The sequence below is a fragment of the Prinia subflava genome, chromosome Z, assembly GCF_021018805.1.
Source record: "Prinia subflava isolate CZ2003 ecotype Zambia chromosome Z, Cam_Psub_1.2, whole genome shotgun sequence".
Taxonomy (NCBI): Eukaryota; Metazoa; Chordata; class Aves; order Passeriformes; family Cisticolidae; genus Prinia; species Prinia subflava.
This window is the reverse complement of record NC_086283.1, coordinates 31413878-31439307: the sequence shown is the minus strand read 5'-3', so window position 1 is coordinate 31439307 and position 25430 is coordinate 31413878.

The window sequence follows — 25430 nt, the reverse complement described above, 5'->3', positions numbered from 1 at the left end:
TGACACTCTCCCAGTCAATGTTTCTCATGTCTATAGAGCAAGACCAAAGCTGTTACTGCCTAATTTACTAAGTTTCCATGAAAGAGCTCTGTAACATAAATCCTTGTTTTTCCGAGTGAACAGTGATCTCTGCTTTTGGTTTCCATGGCTTGCTTTCTGGAGTTGATCAAAACACAAGTCTTGTTGTTAGTTGCTTGTGTTGCCAACCAGCAGAGAAGATGCTGCAGACACTTTCGTGCCTTATCCGTTACTGGCTTTTACACTGCACTGGTTGGTGTCTTTCATGTCCATAGTAGAAGAAGCAAAGCTGTTGCTGCCTAATTTGCTTAATTTCCATGAAAGAGCTCTGTAACATAAAGCTTTGCTTTTCCGAGTGAACAGTGATCTCTGCTTTTGGCTTCCATGGCTTGCTTTCTGGAGTTGATCAAAACACAAATCATGTTTTTTGTTTGCGTTGCCAAGCAGCAGAGAAGCTGCTGCAGACACTTTCCTGCCTTTTGCAGTACGGGTTTACACTTTGCACATGGATGTGTTTTCCTTGTCACCAGACCAAGAATAAAGGTGGTTCCTGCCTAATTGGCTTGATTTCCATGAAAAGGCTAGGTAACATAAAGCTTTCCTTTGATACTCTACTGCTTGATGTTTCTCATGTCTATAGAGCAAGACCAAACTGTTACAGCCTAATTTACTAAGTTTCCATGATAGAGCTATGTAACATAAAGCTTTGCTTTTCCGAGTGAACAGTGATCTCTGCTTTTTGTTTCTGTGTCGTGCTTTCTGGAGTTGATCAAAACACAATTCTTGTCTGTTGTTTGTGTTGCCAACCAGCAGAGAAGGTGCTGCAGACACTTTTGTGCCTTATCCATTACTTGCTTACACTCTGCACCAGTTAGTGTTTCCCATGTCTATGGAGCAAGACCAAAGCTGGTATTGCTTAATTTGGTAGAGCTCCATGCAAGACCTTTTCAATCAATAGGCTTTGCTTTTCAGATTGAACAGTGAAGTCTGCATCTGGATTCAATGTGTTGCTTTCTGGAGTTGATCAAAACACAAGTCTTGTTGTTAGTTGCTTGTGTTGCAAACCAGCAGAGAAGCTGCTGCAGACAGTTTTTTGCCTTATCCATTACTGGCTTATACACTGCACCGGTTGGTGTCTTTCATGTCCTTAGAAGAAGAACCAAAGCTGTTACTGCCTAATTTGCTTAATTTCCATGAAAGAGCTCTGTAACATAAAGCTTTGCTTTTCCGAGTGAACAGTGATCTCTGCTTTTGGTTTCTATGGCTTGCTTTCTGGAGTTGATCAAAACACAAGTCATGTTAGTTGTTTGTGCTGCCAACCAGCAGAGGAGCTGCTGTAGAAACTTTCCTGAATTATCCATTACTTGCTTACACTCTGCACCAGTTAGTGTTTCCCATGTCTATGGAGCAAGACCAAAGCTGGTATTGCTTAATTTGGTAGAGCTCCATGCAAGACCTTTTCAATCAATAGGCTTTGCTTTTCAGATTGAACAGTGAAGTCTGCATCTGGATTCAATGTGTTGCTTTCTGGAGTTGATCAAAACACAAGTCTTGTTGTTAGTTGCTTGTGTTGCAAACCAGCAGAGAAGCTGCTGCAGACAGTTTTTTGCCTTATCCATTACTGGCTTATACACTGCACCGGTTGGTGTCTTTCATGTCCTTAGAAGAAGAACCAAAGCTGTTACTGCCTAATTTGCTTAATTTCCATGAAAGAGCTCTGTAACATAAAGCTTTGCTTTTCCGAGTGAACAGTGATCTCTGCTTTTGGTTTCTATGGCTTGCTTTCTGGAGTTGATCAAAACACAAGTCATGTTAGTTGTTTGTGCTGCCAACCAGCAGAGGAGCTGCTGTAGAAACTTTCCTGAATTATCCATTACTTGCTTACACTCTGCACCAGTTAGTGTTTCCCATGTCTATAGAGCAAGACCCAAGCTGGTATTGCCTAAATTGTTAGAGTTCCATGGAAGAGATTTCTCGATCACAAGGCTTTGCTTTTCAGATTGAACAGTGAAGTCTGTCTCTGGATTCAATGTGTTGCTTTCTGGAGTTGATCAAAACACAATTCTTGTCTGTTTGTTTGTGTTCCCAGGAAGCAGAGAAGCTGCTGCAGACACTTTCCTGCCTTTTGCAGTACGGGTTTACACTTTGCACATGGATGTGTATTCCTTGTCACCGGACCAAGAATAAAGGTGGTTACTTCCTATTTGGCTTGATTTCCATGAAAGAGCCATGGAACAGAAAACTTTCCTTTGACACTCTACCGGTTGATGTTTCTCATGTCTATAGAGCAAGACCAAAGCTGTTACTGCCTAGATTACTAAGTCTCCATGAAAGTGCTCTGTGACATAAAGCTTTGCTTTTCAGATTGAACACTGAAGTCTGCATTTGGTTTCAATGTGTTACTTTCTGGAGTTGATCAAATCCCAGTTCTTGTCTGTTTGTTTTTGTTCCCAGGAAAGAGAGAAGCTGCTGCAGACACTTTCCTGCCTTTTGCAGTGCCAGTTTACACTTTGCACATGGATGTGTTTTCCTTGTCACCAGACCAAGAATAAAGGTGGGTACTTCCTAATTGGCTAGATTACCATGATAGAGCTCTGTAACATAAAGCTTTGCTTTTCCGAGTGAACAGTGATCTCTGCTTTTGGCTTCCATGGCTTGCTTTCTGGAGTTGATCAAATTACAAGTCATGCTAGTTGTTTGTGCTGCCAACCAGCAGAGAAGCTGCTGCAGACACTTTCTTGCCTTCTCCATTACTGGCTTATACACTGCACCGGTTGGTGTCTTTCATGTCCATAGAAGGAGAACTAAAGCTGTTACTACCTAATTTGCTAAATTTCCATCAAAGGGTTATGTAACATAAAGCTTTCCTTTTCAGAGTGAGCAGTGATCTCTGCTTTTGGTTTCTATGGTTTGCTTTCACGAGTTGATCAAAACACAAGTCATGTTAGTTGTTTGTGTTGCCAGCTAGCAGAGAAGCTGCTGCAGAATCTTTCCTGAATTATCCATTACGGGCTTACACTCTGCACCAGTTAGTGTTTCCCATGTCTATAGAGCAAGACTAATGCTGTTCTTGCCTAATTTGGTAGAGTCCCATGGAAGAGCTTTCTCAATCACAAGCCTTTGCTTTTCTGAGTGAACAGTGAAGTCTGCATCTGGTTTCAATGTGTTGCTTTCTGGAGTTGATCAAATCACAATTCTTGTCTGTTGTTTGTGTTCCCAGGAAGCAGAGAAGCTGCTGCAGACACTTTCCTGCCTTTTGCAGTACGGGTTTACACTTTGCACATGGATGTGTTTTCCTTGTCACCAGACCAAGAATAAAGGTGGGTACTTCCTAATTGGCTAGATTACCATGATAGAGCTCTGTAACATAAAGCTTTGCTTTTCCGAGTGAACAGTGATCTCTGCTTTTGGCTTCCATGGCTTGCTTTCTGGAGTTGATCAAATTACAAGTCATGCTAGTTGTTTGTGCTGCCAACCAGCTGAGAAGCTGCTGCAGACACTTTCTTGCCTTCTCCATTACTGGCTTATACACTGCACCGGTTGGTGTCTTTCATGTCCATAGAAGGAGAACTAAAGCTGTTACTACCTAATTTGCTAAATTTCCATCAAAGGGTTATGTAACATAAAGCTTTCCTTTTCAGAGTGAGCAGTGATCTCTGCTTTTGGTTTCTATGGTTTGCTTTCACGAGTTGATCAAAACACAAGTCATGTTAGTTGTTTGTGTTGCCAGCTAGCAGAGAAGCTGCTGCAGAATCTTTCCTGAATTATCCATTACGGGCTTACACTCTGCACCAGTTAGTGTTTCCCATGTCTATAGAGCAAGACTAATGCTGTTCTTGCCTAATTTGGTAGAGTCCCATGGAAGAGCTTTCTCAATCACAAGCCTTTGCTTTTCTGAGTGAACAGTGAAGTCTGCATCTGGTTTCAATGTGTTGCTTTCTGGAGTTGATCAAATCACAATTCTTGTCTGTTGTTTGTGTTCCCAGGAAGCAGAGAAGCTGCTGCAGACACTTTCCTGCCTTTTGCAGTACGGGTTTACACTTTGCACATGGATGTGTTTTCCTTGTCACCACACCAAGAATAAAGGTGGTTACTTCCTATTTGGCTTGATTTCCATGAAAGAGCCATGGAACAGAAAACTTTCCTTTGACACTCTCCCAGTCAATGTTTCTCATGTCTATAGAGCAAGACCAAAGCTGTTACTGCCTAATTTACTAAGTTTCCATGAAAGAGCTCTGTAACATAAATCCTTGTTTTTCCGAGTGAACAGTGATCTCTGCTTTTGGTTTCCATGGCTTGCTTTCTGGAGTTGATCAAAACACAAGTCTTGTTGTTAGTTGCTTGTGTTGCCAACCAGCAGAGAAGATGCTGCAGACACTTTTTTGCCTTATCCGTTACTGGCTTTTACACTGCACTGGTTGGTGTCTTTCATGTCCATAGTAGAAGAAGCAAAGCTGTTGCTGCCTAATTTGCTTAATTTCCATGAAAGAGCTCTGTAACATAAAGCTTTGCTTTTCCGAGTGAACAGTGATCTCTGCTTTTGGCTTCCATGGCTTGCTTTCTGGAGTTGATCAAAACACAAATCATGTTTTTTGTTTGCGTTGCCAAGCAGCAGAGAAGCTGCTGCAGACACTTTCCTGCCTTTTGCAGTACGGGTTTACACTTTGCACATGGATGTGTTTTCCTTGTCACCAGACCAAGAATAAAGGTGGTTCCTGCCTAATTGGCTTTTGATTTCCATGAAAAGGCTAGGTAACATAAAGCTTTCCTTTGATACTCTACTGCTTGATGTTTCTCATGTCTATAGAGCAAGACCAAACTGTTACTGCCTAATTTACTAAGTTTCCATGATAGAGCTATGTAACATAAAGCTTTGCTTTTCCGAGTGAACAGTGATCTCTGCTTTTGTTTCTGTGTCGTGCTTTCTGGAGTTGATCAAAACACAATTCTTGTCTGTTGTTTGTGTTGCCAACCAGCAGAGAAGGTGCTGCAGACACTTTTGTGCCTTATCCATTACTTGCTTACACTCTGCACCAGTTAGTGTTTCCCATGTCTATGGAGCAAGACCAAGCTGGTATTGCTTAATTTGGTAGAGCTCCATGCAAGACCTTTTCAATCAATAGGCTTTGCTTTTCAGATTGAACAGTGAAGTCTGCATCTGGATTCAATGTGTTGCTTTCTGGAGTTGATCAAAACACAAGTCTTGTTGTTAGTTGCTTGTGTTGCAAACCAGCAGAGAAGCTGCTGCAGACAGTTTTTTGCCTTATCCATTACTGGCTTATACACTGCACCGGTTGGTGTCTTTCATGTCCTTAGAAGAAGAACCAAAGCTGTTACTGCCTAATTTGCTTAATTTCCATGAAAGAGCTCTGTAACATAAAGCTTTGCTTTTCCGAGTGAACAGTGATCTCTGCTTTTGGTTTCTATGGCTTGCTTTCTGGAGTTGATCAAAACACAAGTCATGTTAGTTGTTTGTGCTGCCAACCAGCAGAGGAGCTGCTGTAGAAACTTTCCTGAATTATCCATTACTTGCTTACACTCTGCACCAGTTAGTGTTTCCCATGTCTATAGAGCAAGACCCAAGCTGGTATTGCCTAAATTGTTAGAGTTCCATGGAAGAGATTTCTCGATCACAAGGCTTTGCTTTTCAGATTGAACAGTGAAGTCTGTCTCTGGATTCAATGTGTTGCTTTCTGGAGTTGATCAAAACACAATTCTTGTCTGTTTGTTTGTGTTCCCAGGAAGCAGAGAAGCTGCTGCAGACACTTTCCTGCCTTTTGCAGTACGGGTTTACACTTTGCACATGGATGTGTATTCCTTGTCACCGGACCAAGAATAAAGGTGGTTACTTCCTATTTGGCTTGATTTCCATGAAAGAGCCATGGAACAGAAAACTTTCCTTTGACACTCTACCGGTTGATGTTTCTCATGTCTATAGAGCAAGACCAAAGCTGTTACTGCCTAGATTACTAAGTCTCCATGAAAGTGCTCTGTGACATAAAGCTTTGCTTTTCAGATTGAACACTGAAGTCTGCATTTGGTTTCAATGTGTTACTTTCTGGAGTTGATCAAATCCCAGTTCTTGTCTGTTTGTTTTTGTTCCCAGGAAAGAGAGAAGCTGCTGCAGACACTTTCCTGCCTTTTGCAGTGCCAGTTTACACTTTGCACATGGATGTGTTTTCCTTGTCACCAGACCAAGAATAAAGGTGGGTACTTCCTAATTGGCTAGATTACCATGATAGAGCTCTGTAACATAAAGCTTTGCTTTTCCGAGTGAACAGTGATCTCTGCTTTTGGCTTCCATGGCTTGCTTTCTGGAGTTGATCAAATTACAAGTCATGCTAGTTGTTTGTGCTGCCAACCAGCTGAGAAGCTGCTGCAGACACTTTCTTGCCTTCTCCATTACTGGCTTATACACTGCACCGGTTGGTGTCTTTCATGTCCATAGAAGGAGAACTAAAGCTGTTACTACCTAATTTGCTAAATTTCCATCAAAGGGTTATGTAACATAAAGCTTTCCTTTTCAGAGTGAGCAGTGATCTCTGCTTTTGGTTTCTATGGTTTGCTTTCACGAGTTGATCAAAACACAAGTCATGTTAGTTGTTTGTGTTGCCAGCTAGCAGAGAAGCTGCTGCAGAATCTTTCCTGAATTATCCATTACGGGCTTACACTCTGCACCAGTTAGTGTTTCCCATGTCTATAGAGCAAGACTAATGCTGTTCTTGCCTAATTTGGTAGAGTCCCATGGAAGAGCTTTCTCAATCACAAGCCTTTGCTTTTCTGAGTGACAGTGAAGTCTGCATCTGGTTTCAATGTGTTGCTTTCTGGAGTTGATCAAATCACAATTCTTGTCTGTTGTTTGTGTTCCCAGGAAGCAGAGAAGCTGCTGCAGACACTTTCCTGCCTTTTGCAGTACGGGTTTACACTTTGCACATGGATGTGTTTTCCTTGTCACCAGACCAAGAATAAAGGTGGGTACTTCCTAATTGGCTAGATACCATGATAGAGCTCTGTAACATAAGCTTTGCTTTTCCGAGTGAACAGTGATCTCTGCTTTTGGCTTCCATGGCTTGCTTTCTGGAGTTGATCAAATTACAAGTCATGCTAGTTGTTTGTGCTGCCACCAGCTGAGAAGCTGCTGCAGACACTTTCTTGCCTTCTCCATTACTGGCTTATACACTGCACCGGTTGGTGTCTTTCATGTCCATAGAAGGAGAACTAAAGCTGTTACTACCTAATTTGCTAAATTTCCATCAAAGGGTTATGTAACATAAAGCTTTCCTTTTCAGAGTGAGCAGTGATCTCTGCTTTTGGTTTCTATGGTTTGCTTTCACGAGTTGATCAAAACACAAGTCATGTTAGTTGTTTGTGTTGCCAGCTAGCAGAGAAGCTGCTGCAGAATCTTTCCTGAATTATCCATTACGGGCTTACACTCTGCACCAGTTAGTGTTTCCCATGTCTATAGAGCAAGACTAATGCTGTTCTTGCCTAATTTGGTAGAGTCCCATGGAAGAGCTTTCTCAATCACAAGCCTTTGCTTTTCTGAGTGAACAGTGAAGTCTGCATCTGGTTTCAATGTGTTGCTTTCTGGAGTTGATCAAATCACAATTCTTGTCTGTTGTTTGTGTTCCCAGGAAGCAGAGAAGCTGCTGCAGACACTTTCCTGCCTTTTGCAGTACGGGTTTACACTTTGCACATGGATGTGTTTTCCTTGTCACCACACCAAGAATAAAGGTGGTTACTTCCTATTTGGCTTGATTTCCATGAAAGAGCCATGGAACAGAAAACTTTCCTTTGACACTCTCCCAGTCAATGTTTCTCATGTCTATAGAGCAAGACCAAAGCTGTTACTGCCTAATTTACTAAGTTTCCATGAAAGAGCTCTGTAACATAAATCCTTGTTTTTCCAAATGAACAGTGATCTCTGCTTTTGGTTTCCATGGCTTGCTTTCTGGAGTTGATCAAAACACAAGTCTTGTTGTTAGTTGCTTGTGTTGCCAACCAGCAGAGAAGATGCTGCAGACACTTTTTTGCCTTATCCGTTACTGGCTTTTACACTGCACTGGTTGGTGTCTTTCATGTCCATAGTAGAAGAAGCAAAGCTGTTGCTGCCTAATTTGCTTAATTTCCATGAAAGAGCTCTGTAACATAAAGCTTTGCTTTTCCGAGTGAACAGTGATCTCTGCTTTTGGCTTCCATGGCTTGCTTTCTGGAGTTGATCAAAACACAAATCATGTTTTTTGTTTGCGTTGCCAACCAGCAGAGAAGCTGCTGCAGACACTTTCCTGCCTTTTGCAGTACGGGTTTACACTTTGCACATGGATGTGTTTTCCTTGTCACCAGACCAAGAATAAAGGTGGTTCCTGCCTAATTGGCTTGATTTCCATGAAAAGGCTAGGTAACATAAAGCTTTCCTTTGATACTCTACTGCTTGATGTTTCTCATGTCTATAGAGCAAGACCAAACTGTTACTGCCTAATTTACTAAGTTTCCATGATAGAGCTATGTAACATAAAGCTTTGCTTTTCCGAGTGAACAGTGATCTCTGCTTTTTGTTTCTGTGTCGTGCTTTCTGGAGTTGATCAAAACACAATTCTTGTCTGTTGTTTGTGTTGCCAACCAGCAGAGAAGGTGCTGCAGACACTTTTGTGCCTTATCCATTACTTGCTTACACTCTGCACCAGTTAGTGTTTCCCATGTCTATGGAGCAAGACCAAAGCTGGTATTGCTTAATTTGGTAGAGCTCCATGCAAGACCTTTTCAATCAATAGGCTTTGCTTTTCAGATTGAACAGTGAAGTCTGCATCTGGATTCAATGTGTTGCTTTCTGGAGTTGATCAAAACACAAGTCTTGTTGTTAGTTGCTTGTGTTGCAAACCAGCAGAGAAGCTGCTGCAGACAGTTTTTTGCCTTATCCATTACTGGCTTATACACTGCACCGGTTGGTGTCTTTCATGTCCTTAGAAGAAGAACCAAAGCTGTTACTGCCTAATTTGCTTAATTTCCATGAAAGAGCTCTGTAACATAAAGCTTTGCTTTTCCGAGTGAACAGTGATCTCTGCTTTTGGTTTCTATGGCTTGCTTTCTGGAGTTGATCAAAACACAAGTCATGTTAGTTGTTTGTGCTGCCAACCAGCAGAGGAGCTGCTGTAGAAACTTTCCTGAATTATCCATTACTTGCTTACACTCTGCACCAGTTAGTGTTTCCCATGTCTATAGAGCAAGACCCAAGCTGGTATTGCCTAAATTGTTAGAGTTCCATGGAAGAGATTTCTCGATCACAAGGCTTTGCTTTTCAGATTGAACAGTGAAGTCTGTCTCTGGATTCAATGTGTTGCTTTCTGGAGTTGATCAAAACACAATTCTTGTCTGTTTGTTTGTGTTCCCAGGAAGCAGAGAAGCTGCTGCAGACACTTTCCTGCCTTTTGCAGTACGGGTTTACACTTTGCACATGGATGTGTATTCCTTGTCACCGGACCAAGAATAAAGGTGGTTACTTCCTATTTGGCTTGATTTCCATGAAAGAGCCATGGAACAGAAAACTTTCCTTTGACACTCTACCGGTTGATGTTTCTCATGTCTATAGAGCAAGACCAAAGCTGTTACTGCCTAGATTACTAAGTCTCCATGAAAGTGCTCTGTGACATAAAGCTTTGCTTTTCAGATTGAACACTGAAGTCTGCATTTGGTTTCAATGTGTTACTTTCTGGAGTTGATCAAATCCCAGTTCTTGTCTGTTTGTTTTTGTTCCCAGGAAAGAGAGAAGCTGCTGCAGACACTTTCCTGCCTTTTGCAGTGCCAGTTTACACTTTGCACATGGATGTGTTTTCCTTGTCACCAGACCAAGAATAAAGGTGGGTACTTCCTAATTGGCTAGATTACCATGATAGAGCTCTGTAACATAAAGCTTTGCTTTTCCGAGTGAACAGTGATCTCTGCTTTTGGCTTCCATGGCTTGCTTTCTGGAGTTGATCAAATTACAAGTCATGCTAGTTGTTTGTGCTGCCAACCAGCTGAGAAGCTGCTGCAGACACTTTCTTGCCTTCTCCATTACTGGCTTATACACTGCACCGGTTGGTGTCTTTCATGTCCATAGAAGGAGAACTAAAGCTGTTACTACCTAATTTGCTAAATTTCCATCAAAGGGTTATGTAACATAAAGCTTTCCTTTTCAGAGTGAGCAGTGATCTCTGCTTTTGGTTTCTATGGTTTGCTTTCACGAGTTGATCAAAACACAAGTCATGTTAGTTGTTTGTGTTGCCAGCTAGCAGAGAAGCTGCTGCAGAATCTTTCCTGAATTATCCATTATGGGCTTACACTCTGCACCAGTTAGTGTTTCCCATGTCTATAGAGCAAGACTAATGCTGTTCTTGCCTAATTTGGTAGAGTCCCATGGAAGAGCTTTCTCAATCACAAGCCTTTGCTTTTCTGAGTGAACAGTGAAGTCTGCATCTGGTTTCAATGTGTTGCTTTCTGGAGTTGATCAAATCACAATTCTTGTCTGTTTGTTTGTGTTCCCAGAAAGCAGAGAAGCTGCTGCAGACACTTTCCTGCCTTTTGCAGTACGGGTTTACACTTTGCACACGGATGTGTTTTCCTTGTCACCACACCAAGAATAAAGGTGGTTACTTCCTAATTGGCTTGATTTCCATGAAAGAGCCATGGAACAGAAAACTTTCCTTTGACACTCTCCCAGTCAATGTTTCTCATGTCTATAGAGCAAGACCAAAGCTGTTACTGCCTAATTTACTAAGTTTCCATGAAAGAGCTCTGTAACATAAATCCTTGTTTTTCCGAGTGAACAGTGATCTCTGCTTTTGGTTTCCATGGCTTGCTTTCTGGAGTTGATCAAAACACAAGTCTTGTTGTTAGTTGCTTGTGTTGCCAACCAGCAGAGAAGATGCTGCAGACACTTTTTTGCCTTATCCGTTACTGGCTTTTACACTGCACTGGTTGGTGTCTTTCATGTCCATAGTAGAAGAAGCAAAGCTGTTGCTGCCTAATTTGCTTAATTTCCATGAAAGAGCTCTGTAACATAAAGCTTTGCTTTTCCGAGTGAACAGTGATCTCTGCTTTTGGCTTCCATGGCTTGCTTTCTGGAGTTGATCAAAACACAAATCATGTTTTTTGTTTGCGTTGCCAAGCAGCAGAGAAGCTGCTGCAGACACTTTCCTGCCTTTTGCAGTACGGGTTTACACTTTGCACATGGATGTGTTTTCCTTGTCACCACACCAAGAATAAAGGTGGTTCCTGCCTAATTGGCTTGATTTCCATGAAAAGGCTAGGTAACATAAAGCTTTCCTTTGATACTCTACTGCTTGATGTTTCTCATGTCTATAGAGCAAGACCAAACTGTTACTGCCTAATTTACTAAGTTTCCATGATAGAGCTATGTAACATAAAGCTTTGCTTTTCCGAGTGAACAGTGATCTCTGCTTTTTGTTTCTGTGTCGTGCTTTCTGGAGTTGATCAAAACACAATTCTTGTCTGTTGTTTGTGTTGCCAACCAGCAGAGAAGGTGCTGCAGACACTTTCGTGCCTTATCCATTACTTGCTTACACTCTGCACCAGTTAGTGTTTCCCATGTCTATGGAGCAAGACCAAAGCTGGTATTGCTTAATTTGGTAGAGCTCCATGCAAGACCTTTTCAATCAATAGGCTTTGCTTTTCAGATTGAACAGTGAAGTCTGCATCTGGATTCAATGTGTTGCTTTCTGGAGTTGATCAAAACACAAGTCTTGTTGTTAGTTGCTTGTGTTGCAAACCAGCAGAGAAGCTGCTGCAGACAGTTTTTTGCCTTATCCATTACTGGCTTATACACTGCACCGGTTGGTGTCTTTCATGTCCTTAGAAGAAGAACCAAAGCTGTTACTGCCTAATTTGCTTAATTTCCATGAAAGAGCTCTGTAACATAAAGCTTTGCTTTTCCGAGTGAACAGTGATCTCTGCTTTTGGTTTCTATGGCTTGCTTTCTGGAGTTGATCAAAACACAAGTCATGTTAGTTGTTTGTGCTGCCAACCAGCAGAGGAGCTGCTGTAGAAACTTTCCTGAATTATCCATTACTTGCTTACACTCTGCACCAGTTAGTGTTTCCCATGTCTATAGAGCAAGACCCAAGCTGGTATTGCCTAAATTGTTAGAGTTCCATGGAAGAGATTTCTCAATCACAAGGCTTTGCTTTTCAGATTGAACAGTGAAGTCTGTCTCTGGATTCAATGTGTTGCTTTCTGGAGTTGATCAAAACACAATTCTTGTCTGTTTGTTTGTGTTCCCAGGAAGCAGAGAAGCTGCTGCAGACACTTTCCTGCCTTTTGCAGTACGGGTTTACACTTTGCACATGGATGTGTATTCCTTGTCACCGGACCAAGAATAAAGGTGGGTACTTCCTATTTGGCTTGATTTCCATGAAAGAGCCATGGAACAGAAAACTTTCCTTTGACACTCTACCGGTTGATGTTTCTCATGTCTATAGAGCAGAACCAAAGCTGGTATTGCCTAGATTACTAAGTCTCCATGAAAGTGCTCTGTGACATAAAGCTTTGCTTTTCAGATTGAACACTGAAGTCTGCATTTGGTTTCAATGTATTACTTTCTGGAGTTGATCAAATCACAGTTCTTGTCTGTTTGTTTTTGTTCCCAGGAAAGAGAGAAGCTGCTGCAGACACTTTCCTGCCTTTTGCAGTGCCAGTTTACACTTTGCACATGGATGTGTTTTCCTTGTCACCAGACCAAGAATAAAGGTGGGTACTTCCTAATTGGCTAGATTACCATGATAGAGCTCTGTAACATAAAGCTTTGCTTTTCCGAGTGAACAGTGATCTCTGCTTTTGGCTTCCATGGCTTGCTTTCTGGAGTTGATCAAATTACAAGTCATGCTAGTTGTTTGTGCTGCCAACCAGCTGAGAAGCTGCTGCAGACACTTTCTTGTCTTCTCCATTACTGGCTTATACACTGCACCGGTTGGTGTCTTTCATGTCCATAGAAGGAGAACTAAAGCTGTTACTACCTAATTTGCTAAATTTCCATCAAAGGGTTATGTAACATAAAGCTTTCCTTTTCAGAGTGAGCAGTGATCTCTGCTTTTGGTTTCTATGGTTTGCTTTCACGAGTTGATCAAAACACAAGTCATGTTAGTTGTTTGTGTTGCCAGCTAGCAGAGAAGCTGCTGCAGAATCTTTCCTGAATTATCCATTACGGGCTTACACTCTGCACCAGTTAGTGTTTCCCATGTCTATAGAGCAAGACTAATGCTGTTCTTGCCTAATTTGGTAGAGTCCCATGGAAGAGCTTTCTCAATCACAAGCCTTTGCTTTTCTGAGTGAACAGTGAAGTCTGCATCTGGTTTCAATGTGTTGCTTTCTGGAGTTGATCAAATCACAATTCTTGTCTGTTTGTTTGTGTTCCCAGGAAGCAGAGAAGCTGCTGCAGACACTTTCCTGCCTTTTGCAGTACGGGTTTACACTTTGCACATGGATGTGTTTTCCTTGTCACCACACCAAGAATAAAGGTGGTTACTTCCTAATTGGCTTGATTTCCATGAAAGAGCCATGGAACAGAAAACTTTCCTTTGACACTCTACCGGTTGATGTTTCTCATGTCTATAGAGCAAGACCAAAGCTGTTACTGCCTAATTTACTAAGTTTCCATGAAAGAGCTCTGTTAACATAAATCCTTGTTTTTCCGAGTGAACAGTGATCTCTGCTTTTGGTTTCCATGGCTTGCTTTCTGGAGTTGATCAAAACACAAGTCTTGTTGTTAGTTGCTTGTGTTGCCAACCAGCAGAGAAGATGCTGCAGACACTTTTTTGCCTTATCCGTTACTGGCTTTTACACTGCACTGGTTGGTGTCTTTCATGTCCATAGTAGAAGAAGCAAAGCTGTCGCTGCCTAATTTGCTTAATTTCCATGAAAGAGCTCTGTAACATAAAGCTTTGCTTTTCCGAGTCAACAGTGATCTCTGCTTTTGGTTTCTATGGCTTGCTTTCTGGAGTTGATCAAAACACAAATCATGTTTTTTGTTTGCGGTTGCCAACCAGCAGAGAAGCTGCTGCAGACACTTTCCTGCCTTTTGCAGTACGGGTTTACACTTTGCACATGGATGTGTTTTCCTTGTCACCAGACCAAGAATAAAGGTGGTTCCTGCCTAATTGGCTTGATTTCCATGAAAAGGCTAGGTAACATAAAGCTTTCCTTTGATACTCTACCGCTTGATGTTTCTCATGTCTATAGAGCAAGACCAAACTGTTACTGCCTAATTTACTAAGTTTCCATGATAGAGCTATGTAACATAAAGCTTTGCTTTTCCGAGTGAACAGTGATCTCTGCTTTTTGTTTCTGTGTCGTGCTTTCTGGAGTTGATCAAAACACAATTCTTGTCTGTTGTTTGTGTTGCCAACCAGCAGAGAAGGTGCTGCAGACACTTTCGTGCCTTATCCATTACTTGCTTACACTCTGCACCAGTTAGTGTTTCCCATGTCTATGGAGCAAGACCAAAGCTGGTATTGCTTAATTTGGTAGAGCTCCATGCAAGACCTTTTCAATCAATAGGCTTTGCTTTTCAGATTGAACAGTGAAGTCTGCATCTGGATTCAATGTGTTGCTTTCTGGAGCTGATCAAAACACAAGTCTTGTTGTTAGTTGCTTGTGTTGCCAACCAGCAGAGAAGCTGCCGCAGACAGTTTTTTGCCTTATCCATTACTGGCTTATACACTGCACCGGTTGGTGTCTTTCATGTCCTTAGAAGAAGAACCAAAGCTGTTACTGCCTAATTTGCTTAATTTCCATGAAAGAGCTCTGTAACATAAAGCTTTGCTTTTCCGAGTGAACAGTGATCTCTGCTTTTGGTTTCTATGGCTTGCTTTCTGGAGTTGATCAAAACACAAGTCATGTTAGTTGTTTGTGCTGCCAACCAGCAGAGGAGCTGCTGTAGAAACTTTCCTGAATTATCCATTACTTGCTTACACTCTGCACCAGTTAGTGTTTCCCATGTCTATAGAGCAAGACCCAAGCTGGTATTGCCTAAATTGTTAGAGTTCCATGGAAGAGATTTCTCGATCACAAGGCTTTGCTTTTCAGATTGAACAGTGAAGTCTGTCTCTGGATTCAATGTGTTGCTTTCTGGAGTTGATCAAAACACAATTCTTGTCTGTTTGTTTGTGTTCCCAGGAAGCAGAGAAGCTGCTGCAGACACTTTCCTGCCTTTTGCAGTACGGGTTTACACTTTGCACATGGATGTGTATTCCTTGTCACCGGACCAAGAATAAAGGTGGTTACTTCCTATTTGGCTTGATTTCCATGAAAGAGCCATGGAACAGAAAACTTTCCTTTGACACTCTACCGGTTGATGTTTCTCATGTCTATAGAGCAGAACCAAAGCTGGTATTGCCTAGATTACTAAGTCTCCATGAAAGTGCTCTGTAACATAAAGCTTTGCTTTTCAGATTGAACACTGAAGTCTGCATTTGGTTTCAATGTGTTACTTTCTGGAGTTGATCAAATCACAGTTCTTGTCTGTTTGTTTTTGTTCCCAGGAAAGAGAGAAGCTGCTGCAGACACTTTCCTGCCTTTTGCAGTGCCAGTTTACACTTTGCACATGGATGTGTTTTCCTTGTCACCAGACCAAGAATAAAGGTGGGTACTTCCTAATTGGCTAGATTACCATGATAGAGCTCTGTAACATAAAGCTTTGCTTTTCCGAGTGAACAGTGATCTCTGCTTTTGGTTTCCATGGCTTGCTTTCTGGAGTTGATCAAATTACAAGTCATGCTAGTTGTTTGTGCTGCCAACCAGCTGAGAAGCTGCTGCAGACACTTTCTTGCCTTCTCCATTACTGGCTTATACACTGCACCGGTTGGTGTCTTTCATGTCCATAGAAGGAGAACTAAAGCTGTTACTACCTAATTTGCTAAATTTCCATCAAAGGGTTATGTAACATAAAGCTTTCCTTTTCAGAGTGAGCAGTGATCTCTGCTTTTGGTTTCTATGGTTTGCTTTCACGAGTTGATCAAAACACAAGTCATGTTAGTTGTTTGTGTTGCCAACTAGCAGAGAAGCTGCTGCAGAATCTTTCCTGAATTATCCATTACGGGCTTACACTCTGCACCAGTTAGTGTTTCCCATGTCTATAGAGCAAGACTAATGCTGTTCTTGCCTAATTTGGTAGAGTCCCATGGAAGAGCTTTCTCAATCACAAGCCTTTGCTTTTCTGAGTGAACAGTGAAGTCTGCATCTGGTTTCAATGTGTTGCTTTCTGGAGTTGATCAAATCACAATTCTTGTCTGTTGTTTGTGTTCCCAGGAAGCAGAGAAGCTGCTGCAGACACTTTCCTGCCTTTTGCAGTACGGGTTTACACTTTGCACATGGATGTGTTTTCCTTGTCACCACACCAAGAATAAAGGTGGTTACTTCCTAATTGGCTTGATTTCCATGAAAGAGCCATGTAACAGAAAACTTTCCTTTGACACTCTCCCAGTCAATGTTTCTCATGTCTATAGAGCAAGACCAAAGCTGTTACTGCCTAATTTACTAAGTTTCCATGAAAGAGCTCTGTAACATAAAGCTTTGCTTTTCCGAGTGAACAGTGATCTCTGCTTTTGGTTTCCATGGCTTGCTTTCTGGAGTTGATCAAAACACAAGTCTTGTTGTTAGTTGCTTGTGTTGCCAACCAGCAGAGAAGATGCTGCAGACACTTTTTTGCCTTATCCGTTACTGGCTTTTACACTGCACTGGTTGGTGTCTTTCATGTCCATAGTAGAAGAAGCAAAGCTGTTGCTGCCTAATTTGCTTAATTTCCATGAAAGAGCTCTGTAACATAAAGCTTTGCTTTTCCGAGTGAACAGTGATCTCTGCTTTTGGCTTCCATGGCTTGCTTTCTGGAGTTGATCAAAACACAAATCATGTTTTTTGTTTGCGTTGCCAACCAGCAGAGAAGCTGCTGCAGACACTTTCCTGCCTTTTGCAGTACGGGTTTACACTTTGCACATGGATGTGTTTTCCTTGTCACCAGACCAAGAATAAAGGTGGTTCCTGCCTAATTGGCTTGATTTCCATGAAAAGGCTAGGTAACATAAAGCTTTCCTTTGATACTCTACCGCTTGATGTTTCTCATGTCTATAGAGCAAGACCAAACTGTTACTGCCTAATTTACTAAGTTTCCATGATAGAGCTATGTAACATAAAGCTTTGCTTTTCCGAGTGAACAGTGATCTCTGCTTTTTGTTTCTGTGTCGTGCTTTCTGGAGTTGATCAAAACACAATTCTTGTCTGTTGTTTGTGTTGCCAACCAGCAGAGAAGGTGCTGCAGACACTTTCGTGCCTTATCCATTACTTGCTTACACTCTGCACCAGTTAGTGTTTCCCATGTCTATGGAGCAAGACCAAAGCTGGTATTGCTTAATTTGGTAGAGCTCCATGCAAGACCTTTTCAATCAATAGGCTTTGCTTTTCAGATTGAACAGTGAAGTCTGCATCTGGATTCAATGTGTTGCTTTCTGGAGCTGATCAAAACACAAGTCTTGTTGTTAGTTGCTTGTGTTGCCAACCAGCAGAGAAGCTGCCGCAGACAGTTTTTTGCCTTATCCATTACTGGCTTATACACTGCACCGGTTGGTGTCTTTCATGTCCTTAGAAGAAGAACCAAAGCTGTTACTGCCTAATTTGCTTAATTTCCATGAAAGAGCTCTGTAACATAAAGCTTTGCTTTTCCGAGTGAACAGTGATCTCTGCTTTTGGTTTCTATGGCTTGCTTTCTGGAGTTGATCAAAACACAAGTCATGTTAGTTGTTTGTGCTGCCAACCAGCAGAGGAGCTGCTGTAGAAACTTTCCTGAATTATCCATTACTTGCTTACACTCTGCACCAGTTAGTGTTTCCCATGTCTATAGAGCAAGACCCAAGCTGGTATTGCCTAAATTGTTAGAGTTCCATGGAAGAGATTTCTCGATCACAAGGCTTTGCTTTTCAGATTGAACAGTGAAGTCTGTCTCTGGATTCAATGTGTTGCTTTCTGGAGTTGATCAAAACACAATTCTTGTCTGTTTGTTTGTGTTCCCAGGAAGCAGAGAAGCTGCTGCAGACACTTTCCTGCCTTTTGCAGTACGGGTTTACACTTTGCACATGGATGTGTATTCCTTGTCACCGGACCAAGAATAAAGGTGGTTACTTCCTATTTGGCTTGATTTCCATGAAAGAGCCATGGAACAGAAAACTTTCCTTTGACACTCTACCGGTTGATGTTTCTCATGTCTATAGAGCAGAACCAAAGCTGGTATTGCCTAGATTACTAAGTCTCCATGAAAGTGCTCTGTAACATAAAGCTTTGCTTTTCAGATTGAACACTGAAGTCTGCATTTGGTTTCAATGTGTTACTTTCTGGAGTTGATCAAATCACAGTTCTTGTCTGTTTGTTTTTGTTCCCAGGAAAGAGAGAAGCTGCTGCAGACACTTTCCTGCCTTTTGCAGTGCCAGTTTACACTTTGCACATGGATGTGTTTTCCTTGTCACCACACCAAGAATAAAGGTGGGTACTTCCTAATTGGCTAGATTACCATGATAGAGCTCTGTAACATAAAGCTTTGCTTTTCCGAGTGAACAGTGATCTCTGCTTTTGGCTTCCATGGCTTGCTTTCTGGAGTTGATCAAATTACAAGTCATGCTAGTTGTTTGTGCTGCCAACCAGCTGAGAAGCTGCTGCAGACACTTTCTTGCCTTCTCCATTACTGGCTTATACACTGCACCGGTTGGTGTCTTTCATGTCCATAGAAGGAGAACTAAAGCTGTTACTACCTAATTTGCTAAATTTCCATCAAAGGGTTATGTAACATAAAGCTTTCCTTTTCAGAGTGAGCAGTGATCTCTGCTTTTGGTTTCTATGGTTTGCTTTCACGAGTTGATCAAAACACAAGTCATGTTAGTTGTTTGTGTTGCCAACTAGCAGAGAAGCTGCTGCAGAATCTTTCCTGAATTATCCATTACGGGCTTACACTCTGCACCAGTTAGTGTTTCCCATGTCTATAGAGCAAGACTAATGCTGTTCTTGCCTAATTTGGTAGAGTCCCATGGAAGAGCTTTCTCAATCACAAGCCTTTGCTTTTCTGAGTGAACAGTGAAGTCTGCATCTGGTTTCAATGTGTTGCTTTCTGGAGTTGATCAAATCACAATTCTTGTCTGTTGTTTGTGTTCCCAGGAAGCAGAGAAGCTGCTGCAGACACTTTCCTGCCTTTTGCAGTACGGGTTTACACTTTGCACATGGATGTGTTTTCCTTGTCACCACACCAAGAATAAAGGTGGTTACTTCCTAATTGGCTTGATTTCCATGAAAGAGCCATGTAACAGAAAACTTTCCTTTGACACTCTCCCAGTCAATGTTTCTCATGTCTATAGAGCAAGACCAAAGCTGTTACTGCCTAATTTACTAAGTTTCCATGAAAGAGCTCTGTAACATAAAGCTTTGCTTTTCCGAGTGAACAGTGATCTCTGCTTTTGGTTTCCATGGCTTGCTTTCTGGAGTTGATCAAAACACAAGTCTTGTTGTTAGTTGCTTGTGTTGCCAACCAGCAGAGAAGATGCTGCAGACACTTTTTTGCCTTATCCGTTACTGGCTTTTACACTGCACTGGTTGGTGTCTTTCATGTCCATAGTAGAAGAAGCAAAGCTGTTGCTGCCTAATTTGCTTAATTTCCATGAAAGAGCTCTGTAACATAAAGCTTTGCTTTTCCGAGTGAACAGTGATCTCTGCTTTTGGCTTCCATGGCTTGCTTTCTGGAGTTGATCAAAACACAAATCATGTTTTTTGTTTGCGTTGCCAACCAGCAGAGAAGCTGCTGCAGACACTTTCCTGCCTTTTGCAGTACGGGTTTACACTTTGCACATGGATGTGTTTTCCTTGTCACCAGACCAAGAATAAAGGTGGTTCCTGCCTAATTGGCTTGATTTCCATGAAAAGGCTAGGTAACATAAAGCTTTCCTTTGATACTCTACCGCTTGATGTTTCTCATGTCTATAGAGCAAGACCAAACTGTTACTGCCTAATTTACTAAGTTTCCATGATAGAGCTATGTAACATAAAGCTTTGCTTTTCCGAGTGAACAGTGATCTCTGCTTTTTGTTTCTGTGTCGTGCTTTCTGGAGTTGATCAAAACACAATTCTTGTCTGTTGTTTGTGTTGCCAACCAGCAGAGAAGGTGCTGCAGACACTTTCGTGCCTTATCCATTACTTGCTTACACTCTGCACCAGTTAGTGTTTCCCATGTCTATGGAGCAAGACCAAAGCTGGTATTGCTTAATTTGGTAGAGCTCCATGCAAGACCTTTTCAATCAATAGGCTTTGCTTTTCAGATTGAACAGTGAAGTCTGCATCTGGATTCAATGTGTTGCTTTCTGGAGCTGATCAAAACACAAGTCTTGTTGTTAGTTGCTTGTGTTGCCAACCAGCAGAGAAGCTGCCGCAGACAGTTTTTTGCCTTATCCATTACTGGCTTATACACTGCACCGGTTGGTGTCTTTCATGTCCTTAGAAGAAGAACCAAAGCTGTTACTGCCTAATTTGCTTAATTTCCATGAAAGAGCTCTGTAACATAAAGCTTTGCTTTTCCGAGTGAACAGTGATCTCTGCTTTTGGTTTCTATGGCTTGCTTTCTGGAGTTGATCAAAACACAAGTCATGTTAGTTGTTTGTGCTGCCAACCAGCAGAGGAGCTGCTGTAGAAACTTTCCTGAATTATCCATTACTTGCTTACACTCTGCACCAGTTAGTGTTTCCCATGTCTATAGAGCAAGACCCAAGCTGGTATTGCCTAAATTGTTAGAGTTCCATGGAAGAGATTTCTCGATCACAAGGCTTTGCTTTTCAGATTGAACAGTGAAGTCTGTCTCTGGATTCAATGTGTTGCTTTCTGGAGTTGATCAAAACACAATTCTTGTCTGTTTGTTTGTGTTCCCAGGAAGCAGAGAAGCTGCTGCAGACACTTTCCTGCCTTTTGCAGTACGGGTTTACACTTTGCACATGGATGTGTATTCCTTGTCACCGGACCAAGAATAAAGGTGGTTACTTCCTATTTGGCTTGATTTCCATGAAAGAGCCATGGAACAGAAAACTTTCCTTTGACACTCTACCGGTTGATGTTTCTCATGTCTATAGAGCAGAACCAAAGCTGGTATTGCCTAGATTACTAAGTCTCCATGAAAGTGCTCTGTAACATAAAGCTTTGCTTTTCAGATTGAACACTGAAGTCTGCATTTGGTTTCAATGTGTTACTTTCTGGAGTTGATCAAATCACAGTTCTTGTCTGTTTGTTTTTGTTCCCAGGAAAGAGAGAAGCTGCTGCAGACACTTTCCTGCCTTTTGCAGTGCCAGTTTACACTTTGCACATGGATGTGTTTTCCTTGTCACCACACCAAGAATAAAGGTGGGTACTTCCTAATTGGCTAGATTACCATGATAGAGCTCTGTAACATAAAGCTTTGCTTTTCCGAGTGAACAGTGATCTCTGCTTTTGGCTTCCATGGCTTGCTTTCTGGAGTTGATCAAATTACAAGTCATGCTAGTTGTTTGTGCTGCCAACCAGCTGAGAAGCTGCTGCAGACACTTTCTTGCCTTCTCCATTACTGGCTTATACACTGCACCGGTTGGTGTCTTTCATGTCCATAGAAGGAGAACTAAAGCTGTTACTACCTAATTTGCTAAATTTCCATCAAAGGGTTATGTAACATAAAGCTTTCCTTTTCAGAGTGAGCAGTGATCTCTGCTTTTGGTTTCTATGGTTTGCTTTCACGAGTTGATCAAAACACAAGTCATGTTAGTTGTTTGTGTTGCCAACTAGCAGAGAAGCTGCTGCAGAATCTTTCCTGAATTATCCATTACGGGCTTACACTCTGCACCAGTTAGTGTTTCCCATGTCTATAGAGCAAGACTAATGCTGTTCTTGCCTAATTTGGTAGAGTCCCATGGAAGAGCTTTCTCAATCACAAGCCTTTGCTTTTCTGAGTGAACAGTGAAGTCTGCATCTGGTTTCAATGTGTTGCTTTCTGGAGTTGATCAAATCACAATTCTTGTCTGTTGTTTGTGTTCCCAGGAAGCAGAGAAGCTGCTGCAGACACTTTCCTGCCTTTTGCAGTACGGGTTTACACTTTGCACATGGATGTGTTTTCCTTGTCACCACACCAAGAATAAAGGTGGTTACTTCCTAATTGGCTTGATTTCCATGAAAGAGCCATGTAACAGAAAACTTTCCTTTGACACTCTCCCAGTCAATGTTTCTCATGTCTATAGAGCAAGACCAAAGCTGTTACTGCCTAATTTACTAAGTTTCCATGAAAGAGCTCTGTAACATAAAGCTTTGCTTTTCCGAGTGAACAGTGATCTCTGCTTTTGGTTTCCATGGCTTGCTTTCTGGAGTTGATCAAAACACAAGTCTTGTTGTTAGTTGCTTGTGTTGCCAACCAGCAGAGAAGATGCTGCAGACACTTTTTTGCCTTATCCGTTACTGGCTTTTACACTACACTGGTTGGTGTCTTTCATGTCCATAGTAGAAGAAGCAAAGCTGTTGCTGCCTAATTTGCTTAATTTCCATGAAAGAGCTCTGTAACATAAAGCTTTGCTTTTCCGAGTGAACAGTGATCTCTGCTTTTGGCTTCCATGGCTTGCTTTCTGGAGTTGATCAAAACACAAATCATGTTTTTTGTTTGCGTTGCCAACCAGCAGAGAAGCTGCTGCAGACACTTTCCTGCCTTTTGCAGTACGGGTTTACACTTTGCACATGGATGTGTTTTCCTTGTCACCAGACCAAGAATAAAGGTGGTTCCTGCCTAATTGGCTTGATTTCCATGAAAAGGCTAGGTAACATAAAGCTTTCCTTTGATACTCTACCGCTTGATGTTTCTCATGTCTATAGAGCAAGACCAAACTGTTACTGCCTAATTTACTAAGTTTCCATGATAGAGCTATGTAACATAAAGCTTTGCTTTTCCGAGTGAACAGTGATCTCTGCTTTTTGTTTCTGTGTCGTGCTTTCTGGAGTTGATCAAAACACAATTCTTGTCTGTTGTTTGTGTTGCCAACCAGCAGAGAAGGTGCTGCAGACACTTTCGTGCCTTATCCATTACTTGCTTACACTCTGCACCAGTTAGTGTTTCCCATGTCTATGGAGCAAGACCAAAGCTGGTATTGCTTAATTTGGTAGAGCTCCATGCAAGACCTTTTCAATCAATAGGCTTTGCTTTTCAGATTGAACAGTGAAGTCTGCATCTGGATTCAATGTGTTGCTTTCTGGAGCTGATCAAAACACAAGTCTTGTTGTTAGTTGCTTGTGTTGCCAACCAGCAGAGAAGCTGCCGCAGACAGTTTTTTGCCTTATCCATTACTGGCTTATACACTGCACCGGTTGGTGTCTTTCATGTCCTTAGAAGAAGAACCAAAGCTGTTACTGCCTAATTTGCTTAATTTCCATGAAAGAGCTCTGTAACATAAAGCTTTGCTTTTCCGAGTGAACAGTGATCTCTGCTTTTGGTTTCTATGGCTTGCTTTCTGGAGTTGATCAAAACACAAGTCATGTTAGTTGTTTGTGCTGCCAACCAGCAGAGGAGCTGCTGTAGAAACTTTCCTGAATTATCCATTACTTGCTTACACTCTGCACCAGTTAGTGTTTCCCATGTCTATAGAGCAAGACCCAAGCTGGTATTGCCTAAATTGTTAGAGTTCCATGGAAGAGATTTCTCGATCACAAGGCTTTGCTTTTCAGATTGAACAGTGAAGTCTGTCTCTGGATTCAATGTGTTGCTTTCTGGAGTTGATCAAAACACAATTCTTGTCTGTTTGTTTGTGTTCCCAGGAAGCAGAGAAGCTGCTGCAGACACTTTCCTGCCTTTTGCAGTACGGGTTTACACTTTGCACATGGATGTGTATTCCTTGTCACCGGACCAAGAATAAAGGTGGTTACTTCCTATTTGGCTTGATTTCCATGAAAGAGCCATGGAACAGAAAACTTTCCTTTGACACTCTACCGGTTGATGTTTCTCATGTCTATAGAGCAGAACCAAAGCTGGTATTGCCTAGATTACTAAGTCTCCATGAAAGTGCTCTGTAACATAAAGCTTTGCTTTTCAGATTGAACACTGAAGTCTGCATTTGGTTTCAATGTGTTACTTTCTGGAGTTGATCAAATCACAGTTCTTGTCTGTTTGTTTTTGTTCCCAGGAAAGAGAGAAGCTGCTGCAGACACTTTCCTGCCTTTTGCAGTGCCAGTTTACACTTTGCACATGGATGTGTTTTCCTTGTCACCAGACCAAGAATAAAGGTGGGTACTTCCTAATTGGCTAGATTACCATGATAGAGCTCTGTAACATAAAGCTTTGCTTTTCCGAGTGAACAGTGATCTCTGCTTTTGGTTTCCATGGCTTGCTTTCTGGAGTTGATCAAATTACAAGTCATGCTAGTTGTTTGTGCTGCCAACCAGCTGAGAAGCTGCTGCAGACACTTTCTTGCCTTCTCCATTACTGGCTTATACACTGCACCGGTTGGTGTCTTTCATGTCCATAGAAGGAGAACTAAAGCTGTTACTACCTAATTTGCTAAATTTCCATCAAAGGGTTATGTAACATAAAGCTTTCCTTTTCAGAGTGAGCAGTGATCTCTGCTTTTGGTTTCTATGGTTTGCTTTCACGAGTTGATCAAAACACAAGTCATGTTAGTTGTTTGTGTTGCCAACTAGCAGAGAAGCTGCTGCAGAATCTTTCCTGAATTATCCATTACGGGCTTACACTCTGCACCAGTTAGTGTTTCCCATGTCTATAGAGCAAGACTAATGCTGTTCTTGCCTAATTTGGTAGAGTCCCATGGAAGAGCTTTCTCAATCACAAGCCTTTGCTTTTCTGAGTGAACAGTGAAGTCTGCATCTGGTTTCAATGTGTTGCTTTCTGGAGTTGATCAAATCACAATTCTTGTCTGTTGTTTGTGTTCCCAGGAAGCAGAGAAGCTGCTGCAGACACTTTCCTGCCTTTTGCAGTACGGGTTTACACTTTGCACATGGATGTGTTTTCCTTGTCACCACACCAAGAATAAAGGTGGTTACTTCCTAATTGGCTTGATTTCCATGAAAGAGCCATGTAACAGAAAACTTTCCTTTGACACTCTCCCAGTCAATGTTTCTCATGTCTATAGAGCAAGACCAAAGCTGTTACTGCCTAATTTACTAAGTTTCCATGAAAGAGCTCTGTAACATAAAGCTTTGCTTTTCCGAGTGAACAGTGATCTCTGCTTTTGGTTTCCATGGCTTGCTTTCTGGAGTTGATCAAAACACAAGTCTTGTTGTTAGTTGCTTGTGTTGCCAACCAGCAGAGAAGATGCTGCAGACACTTTTTTGCCTTATCCGTTACTGGCTTTTACACTACACTGGTTGGTGTCTTTCATGTCCATAGTAGA